Consider the following 9,116-nt stretch of genomic DNA (forward strand, 5'->3'; position numbering starts at 1 on the left):
CCATTTTGTATTTTGTATTCCTATTGTATGTGTCTACGCATGCGTGTCTTTCAATGTTTTTTTGTGTTTAATTAAATTTTGTTAACGTATGTAGTATTTAATTCCATTTGTTTATCTATGTATTGTATTATACTTTGTTCATATTATTATTGGTTTATGGGTAACATGTTGTCACATGCGGTGGTTTGTGGTTTGTTAGTGGTGTGTGTTAGTGTTCCATTCTAGTTTCCTATTCAGGCTAGGTTTCTGTTCTATTATGTGTGTAGCTTCAGTAATTTGTCTAAGTAGATAAGATTTTAATTTCTATGTTGTTGATTGAGCCTCTATGTTCTTGCTCAGCGTGCTGGTACAGAACTGATGAGTTCTTCCCTTCCTTAAGTTCCCTCCAATGTTCGTTTGCCTCTCCCCTATGCTCCTTGCTGTTTCGCCTACATATGTCATTGTCTTATTTCTGCATCGTCCCTCTGTACATCTTATACTATAGACCACATTTCTGGTTTTGCAGTTCGTTTGTGGGCTAAATCTACATACGATACAGTTCCTATCAGTGCAGGGGGTTCTACTGAAAGGGTATGTTCTACTGATAAGGGATTTAATAGGGTTGCCTGGCCTTTCAACAACCTTAATTCTTAGCTTAAGTTTGTCTAGGGCCGGCCCTTCTAAAGCGGTACGTCAGTTCGCCTCTAGGGGTGGTGTCGACGAACATGACGCTCTGGTACTTGTGGCTATCGTACCATGAGATTGCCTTCCCTATTTTCTTCTTAGTCCTTTCTATGGTGTTCCATGATTTGCTCCTATAGAGTGGGCAAATCCCATTCCTATCGTTGCGTTTGATTGTTTCAAACTTCTTCATATCTCCTTTGTATACCCTGATCCTTTGCTTTATGGCTGTAACCTGAGAACTGCATGCGGTGGACGAAATGTTGTATATGTCTCTTTAATTCTGTAAGGTCGCACATGCAGGAGACATTTCGCATTACTCTGACGAGGTCTGCCATCAATATGTTGAATTTGGCAAGAAAAGGATAGTGGAGCCAAGGAAGCAGCAAATAGAAGCCCCTCTGTGCCAGTGGTCCTACAAAGGAAAGGAGCCCTCACCCCAATAGATAACCAGTGGAAAATAGTACCCACAAGAAAAGGAAGAACAAAAAGTAGAAAATCGCAAGGTGGATCCAATGACATCCAAGACACCAAAGGAAAGAAGAAATTTGGAAGGCAACCCAAAACTTGCAAATTTTGCCTGCAAGGCAAATGTTGGCATGGGGAAGACGGCAAAAACTGCCGGTTTGCCCACCCGACACCCCGCCAAAACTACAAAGGTTTAAAGGATAAAAAGTTCCCTGAGGAAAGACGACAGATGTCCCCAAAGAGAAAATTGAAAGACGTGCGCTCTTCAGAAATCTTACGCAACACAGCAGCTGAGCAAGAGTCTTTTTTGTGCATGGCGCAAAAGATTATGCAGCAGCTGACGTGGCTACGCCAAGCACAGACGAGGAACCTTGCCCCCCACTGCGCAACACCACCGCAGCCAATAGACATGGGATGGCCTCCCCTAACGCCTGCACAGGCATCACGCCAATATTTTTACTAAATATTGGGGACCTGTTGCATAATAATAATAAAAGCAAAATTTCTTTCCTGAGAGACCTTGCTGCATGCAATCAAGCCCTATGCATAGCACTCGTGGAAACTCACCTCAGCCCTGATATAGAGGATGCAGAAGTACACGTACCAAAATATGTCATACTGCGAACAGACAGAAGGGAAAGGAGCCATGGTGGAGTTGCTGTATACATCCGTGACGACCTCACACCCCAGGTCTTACTGTCATACTCAAATTCGGTATGCGACACCCTAGTTGTATACATAAGACAACATAATATAGTCATATGCAATGCATATTGCCCACCGGATGCTCCAAATCACATAGGCAAATTTGAAGATTGCCTCACTAGAATTAAATTAATCCTTATGAAACTGGAACACCATGTTACCATATTTCTTATGGGTGATTTCAACTTCCCCAATGTCAAATGGCCCGAAGGTCTCATACTCTCAGGAATGACTTATCGCAAGCAAGCACAGGTGGAATGCCTGCTCAACCTCACCAATACCCTATTCATGGAGCAAACTGTTCTCAGACCAACTAGAGCGAATAACATTCTAGATCTCTCCTTCACGAACAATACGGACATCATTCATGATGTGAAAGTGACGCCGACATTAGTTTCGGATCACAACATAATAGAGCTGTCTATGTTTGGGCCAAAAGAAACCAGAGACATACAGCCTAAAGGAAGCACCCAAAATCTCTCCAATCTGAACTTCCACAAAGCAGACTGGAAATCGATTCAGAAAGAGATCCTCAGAGAGGATTGGCCAAAATTTCTCTCCACACCAGACATTGACATGAAACTAGAATGTTTCATGACTATTGTGCAAGCCATAAGCCAGAAATATGTCCCAGAGCACAAGGCCAAAACAAATAGGAACAAGATTCCAAGGGAGAGGAAGATCCTCATGAGACGACGGACAAAAGTTGCAAATCGACTCAACCAGCATCCCAAGAATGGCCAAAGGTCCCGCCTAAAAACGACACTGATGGAGATCGAAAAAAGGCTGCAACAATCCTATGTGAAGGAGAGAGCAGACAAAGAAGCCTGGGTTATTAAAAAACCTTAAGTCAAACCCAAACACCTTCTTTCATTACGCAAAAGAAACAGCCTCAGTACGCTGCAAGATTGGATCCCTCTTCGAAAATGATGGCTCCCTCACAGACAGTCTAACTAGGATCAGTGAGGTGCTGAATGAGCAATTCAAAAGTGTCTTCACCACTCCATTGGAGCACAGACAAGTGAACAAACCAGTGGACTTCTTTGCTACCTCCCCTATAACCAGTGAGGCAGTTACGATGGAATACATCAACATTAGCGAAGAAGATGTACTACTAGCTATACATGAAGTGGACACAAACTCAACTGCTGGCCCTGATGGTTTCCCAGCAATCCTCCTTAAATCGTGTAAGCTTGCCCTGGCAAAACCCCTCCAGATCCTCTTCCAGAGCTTTCTCGCAAACGGAAGACTGCCAAGCAAGCTGAAGGAGGGAATAATATGCCCAATCCATAAAGGGGGAAGCAGAGCAGATGCCAAACATTATAGGCCTATCTCTCTGACTTCACACATCAGCAGAGTCATGGAAAGGATAATCAGAGGAAAACTGATCGCATTCCTTGAAGAAAATAAATTGCTGAGTGATACCCAACATTGCTTTCGACCAGGTAGGAGCTGCCTGACCCAGCTCTTACAACATTACGACTGGGTGTTGAGGCAGTTACTCAACAACTCAAATGTGGACGTAATATAACTTGATTTTGCAAAAGCTTTTGACAAAGTGGATCATGGTGTGATATGCCACAAACTGCGTGATCTTGGCATAGCTGGAAAACTTGGTGAGTGGTTACATGACTTTCTGAAAGATAAAAGTCAGGCAGTAGTGGCTAATGGAGCCACCTCTATGAGAACACAAATAATGAGCGGTGTTCCACAGGGCACTGTCTTGGGACCATTGCTTTTTATAGTCGCTCTCTCAGATATGCCTTCAAGTGTCCGGATAGCCACTCTTGCAAGCTACGCAGACGATACGAAAGTCTCGCAGAAAATACAGAACTCCAGTGATGTTGCACACCTGCAGCAGGAATTGGACTCAGTTTACGGCATAGTGCCAAATATCCCAGCAATGCCATCGCGCTTCAGGACCAGTTACTGCAACAGCTTGGGATTCAGGGGCCCACAGCTTTTTAATATTCTCCCCAAAAGCCTGAGGAATCTGCACAAAGTAGATGTAGGAGTTTTTAAATCAAAGCTGGACCTCTTCCTATCGAGAGTCCCAGATGAACCTACCTCGCGGCAGGAGGTGCAAATGAGGGTTGCTAAATCAAACTCCATTCTTCACCAAGTGCCACATATTGTAAGAGGCTCCTTGTAATAACAGTGTAGCAACACGGTGGTGCATCAGCATGGCCGCAGCTCTAAGCTGAAACTTAAAATATATATATATATATATATATATATATATATATATATATGTATATATATATATATATATATATATATATATATATATATATATATATATATATATATATATATATATATATATATATATATATATATATATATATATATATATATATATATACATACATACATACACTGCGTGGCACCTTTGGCAAATGTTTTCTACTATAGCTTCGGGCCGACCAGACCCTTGTAAGTGGATTTGGTAGACAAAAACTGAAAGAAGGCCATTGTATATACATATACAAGTATATATTTGTGTCTGTGTTTGTCTCGCTTCTATCGCTGGACAACCGATGCTGGTGTGTTTGCGTCTCTGTAAGTTAGTGTTTCGGCAAGAGAAATATAATAAAATAATTACTAGGCTTACAAAGCATAAGTTCTGTGGGCGTCGATTTGTTCGGCTCCAGTAGGGCCGCAGTCAAATGAATGGAAATGTAAAAGAGCAAAAGTGTAAAAGTGTAGATATATGTTTGTATCTATCTATCTATCTACGTCTCTCTGTATGTGTTTCTGTCTATAGATGATATTACTGACATTTACCTGTATTTCTGAAGTTACTCATGTTTCTTTAATGTAACCGAGTAGTGATAGATTATTCTTCTACATTGCTGTTGAATCGTGCGTTTCATGGAATTTTTATCTTTCATATCAAATAAAGATTGAATACTTCATATCTATTCTGCTGATTTCCATTCCTTTAACAATTATTGATGCTCCCTTTGACTTAAATATTTGCTGCTTCAGATGCATTCCTATTGCCTTGAATGTGCACCACTCTGTATTTAATCAAAATCTTATAGCAAGCGCTCTGTAAGCTCTCTGATCTCGTTAATATTACCTGCATATAAACATCAGACAAGATGCGCATTTCCATCATGTCTGCATATAATACGCATCTTTACCAAAGTTATTAATATATGGGCATTTCAGCAAAATATTTATTATTTTTCACAATAGTATATCAGTGTAGGCATAGTTTTAACGCAGAAGCAAATCCTACTATGAGTTAACTGGATGTCCAGTTGACTAATGCTGGTATCAAATTATTTGATCGATGCATTATATTCTGACAATAGCAGACACGTGAGCTTGTAGATAATTTTCCGTTATTTATTAGTTTTGTGGTAATTTCCTTCGGTTATATTGTAGACGTTTATTAATTTTTGCCTCGTCTAGACAACTGAGTAAAATACTCGAATAATATCGATACATGTCTGTAGCATTTAGCAATGAGCCTTAAAACCAGAGAGGTTTAAATTTACAATCTACATATATTGTATAGAGTGTCCAAGAAATTACCAGAAAATAACGTTTCTCTTAAGGTACGTCTCTTGCGTCTTTGTAGAGATTTTACAATCGCAGGGAAATATTTGTCCGAATTATATTGATAATTTCGATTAACAAATATATTACAGCATGCTGTATTTATATTTAGTATGCCTCAGGTACTTCCCATCCGTATTATTGATATTGAAATGGAGAAAGAGTAACAATTCTCATAATGTAAATCCTTGTATGAAAACACAAAGACTGCACTTCTTATTTCTTTTTTTTTTTTTCTATAAGTATATATATTTGGGAACGAATCTACTGTAAAGAAATATTTCTTTCTTGGACTACTTCAGATATTTCATTTCTAATACGATAGCATTCCTTCATTTCAAGCGTGTTTGCAATAATAATTGAAACAACTTTTTGTGGTTGTTTAGTATTTACAATAGTAATAAATCTGTACTTTTTCCTTTTATTGTTGCAGACAATAGAGAAACTGTACCATAAAACGCTATATTAATGTAAATAGTGTCATTGTGAGGGGAATGCAAACATACTATGACACTAATAAAAAAAAAACAAAAAAAACAAGGGTAAGCTAAAGCAATATCTAGTTGAGTGGAAAATATATTTTCATATTCAGCATAGTAAATTTATTTATCTCGCAATCAGTCAAGAAAAGGATTTTCCTGTTGAATTAAAATCGTTTTACGTTTACATGACTCACATTAATATGTAGCATTATTACACTTCTTTTAAAGAATTAATGTATTTTCAGAGTGAGATTTTGGTTTATATATTATTCTTGTCAATGTCACTTCCATGTGAATAATAACTGATTTAATATTTTTAGAATAGGTATTATTGGTTTCTATTAAATTTCAGATTTTCTATATTTGCTTTTTGTTATTGCCTGCTCAAAAGTAACTGATATGAAAGTGTTCGTTTAATGTGTCTATTCATTTGTTTTATAAAACAAGATGATATAGAAACCACTTCTTTAATTGAATATAGTTGCTTTACAAGATCTATAAATTTAAGTTTTTAGAATTTTGAAAGTCTTACAAGATCATCAAGTTCATGTATATGATTTGAATCTGACAAATATGAAGTCATAGGTGGGCACTTGTCATTCGCTTATTTATTTTCTGTCAAAATATTTTTAAAGTTTTTGTTTTTATTTCAGCTAAGATATTTCGGTTGGTTATTGCTGTTTATGGTGGTTTATTCAACTAATATATTCTTTTCGTTGTGTTCTTTCTTAGGGACCTATAGTTTTCCGTGAAATTACAGTTATTTTATTTCTCTTACACATACTGTAAGAAATATATAAGTATAAGTATAAAATAACAGAGCTGATTTCACTTTTTAATAGTTGTTACTCATGAGTTTGCGTGTGATAACTGATTAATTCCACTTAATTTACTTTAGTGAATAATCTTTCTACCATATCACTGAACGCCTAAATTTAAAATACGTTGTTTTTCCGAGAGTTCCCTCTTACCTTTACTTTGATGAACTGTTGTCATATTGATTCTGAGCACAGTTATTAGGAAGTTGTTTTTGATATATGACAAGAATTAGTAGAGACAAGTAGTAGTAGTAGTAGTAGTAGTAGTAGTAGTAGTAGTAGTAGTAGTAGTAGTAGTAGTAGTTGTTGTTGTTGTTGTTGTTGTTGTTGTTATGGCAGCAGCAGCAGCAGCAGCAGCAGTAGTAGTAGTAGTAGTAGTAGTAGTAGGGGCAGCAGCAACAGCAGCAGCAGCAACAGTAGGAGGAGAGAATGAAGAAGAAGAAGAAGAAGAAGAAGAAGAAGAAGAAGAAGAAGAAGAAGAAGAAGAAGAAGAAGAAGAAGAAGAAGAAGAAGAAGAAGAAGAAGAAGAACTTGTGTTTCGGAAACTATCAAAATTAATTGCAGTAAAATAAATTATTTCACAAATACAATAAACAATGACATAGCATTGGAAGGAAACATATATCCAAACGAAAATACACGTAGACTAGGACGCATAGGGGACACATAACAATGAACAGACACAACAAAGGAACCAAGGGAAAAGGCAAAACATACAATTGCACCGTACGTATGGCTAACTGTAGGTAACAATAAACTCATCAACACGTTGAGAAATGCAAGCTAATGGAGAGCATTTTGTATTGATGCACTCTTAGTTCAGAATAACGCAATGTAGCCTAGCTCATGAGTATATGGTAAAAATACTCAGTATAATGCTAAGACCAATCGTAACCTGACAGGTTTCTGGAAACGAAATGAGCATTACGACACTCTTTCAGAAAAACGTACAAACACGCCTGCAACTATGAACAGACAATTTGTTCGGCAACGACATAGAAAGTTCTTTCAACCACAATGTACAACATGCTGACTGGTCCTGTAACAGTTATATATTATAAAAAATCGTAATCAGTTTAGGGAAAAGATGTTTGTTTGCAAAAAACAAGTACAGATTAACCGAACGATTGTCAACAATAAAACATAAAATGTATCTTGGCATGGTCTGGACTGGGTACGGAAAAATACATGATAGATTTTCACACTGGGTAGTGTAGACACCCAGCATGAAATAAGTGACCCAATTTCTATCAAAATACTTTAGTCATATACTAAATTACAAACATTACAAAACAGATAATTTATGTAAAACCAGCTCTAAAAACAAACACTAGGACATTCACTTACCCTGATACTCCGCAAATATTCATCTTATCATTTGTCTAGAGATCATTCTTATTTCCCTGATGAGAAGACTGCATTGCTTTACATCATTTTATTCCTTCTGGAATAATACCAATATTTTTTTTCTCGTAACATATGTCGGAAGCATAACAATTTGAATAACACCTTCATTAAAATTTATGAACAAAGCAGCATAATTTTCCGCACTCTCACGCTGCAAAATCAACAATGAGAAGTCATTAATTCACACTCCTTAAAATTACAACGCACATTCGTCTCTTTAGGCTTAGATATGAATGAAGAAGTGAATGTCCTATCGCGTATTTCTATTCATCAGTGATTTGAAAGAAAAAAAACATTGTTTTAATAGCCATGTTTATTGGATATACTGCTGTAAAAGTATGCCAGGTGCTGCACGAGTGAATTAAAATCATTGTAAAAATATCCGTTATACTACATATATAGGTTAACTCAAAGCATTTGTACTGATGATTTCTGTGCAGATTATATTCAACAAAGATAATAAATATGAGGCCTTTAACATTAAATGTCCATTAAAAGTCTCACCTGTTTGCGTTCACTTATATGCCTTAGTGTTAATGCAATTATGCTCTTTCACCATATTACATATAAGGAATAATATTGAGTTTATAAACACATTGTATTTGGCCGCGAAGATTGTCCAGGTTAAAGCACGGGTTATTGGGTGTTGTAGGTCAGGAAACACTACATTAATGATTATTAGAACATTTTCTCTCATAATATAATTAGTGTTGGTCTATTTGCGTTGTAAGATGTTTACAAAGTGTTTACATATAATTTATGTACAATGAGACGTGTTAAGTATGATTAGAGTTTCGTTTCACAATGCTGTTATTCTAATTGCTGGATGTCCGAAAACATGAATGTAAAATATAAATTTTTAACGGCAATTTAAAATCCAAAACGTGATATAAATAGTAACACATATCAAGCTTGCAGGGGCGGGTATTAGCAGCAATAGCAATCCCTTTACACAAAATAATTCAAAAACCCTTAAAATTGCGCCTGTTCTAGTTGATAGGAATGT

General features: G+C 36.9%; 1 long non-coding RNA gene across 2 annotated transcripts in view; it reads right to left on the reverse strand.

Moving 5' to 3' along the window:
- The window catches only part of LOC128247595 (uncharacterized), a 168,911-nt gene extending 160,533 nt beyond the window's left edge, over positions 1–8,378 (reverse strand). For both annotated transcript variants that reach the window (XR_016241538.1, XR_016241537.1), the window contains exon 1: positions 8,051–8,378. This is a non-coding gene — a long non-coding RNA (uncharacterized LOC128247595). The remainder of the gene's footprint in view (positions 1–8,050) is intronic.
- Between the last annotated feature and the right edge of the window lie 738 nt (positions 8,379–9,116).

The sequence above is a fragment of the Octopus bimaculoides genome, chromosome 4, assembly GCF_046866305.1.
Source record: "Octopus bimaculoides isolate indiv1 chromosome 4, ASM4686630v1, whole genome shotgun sequence".
NCBI classification, from domain to species: Eukaryota; Metazoa; Mollusca; class Cephalopoda; order Octopoda; family Octopodidae; genus Octopus; species Octopus bimaculoides.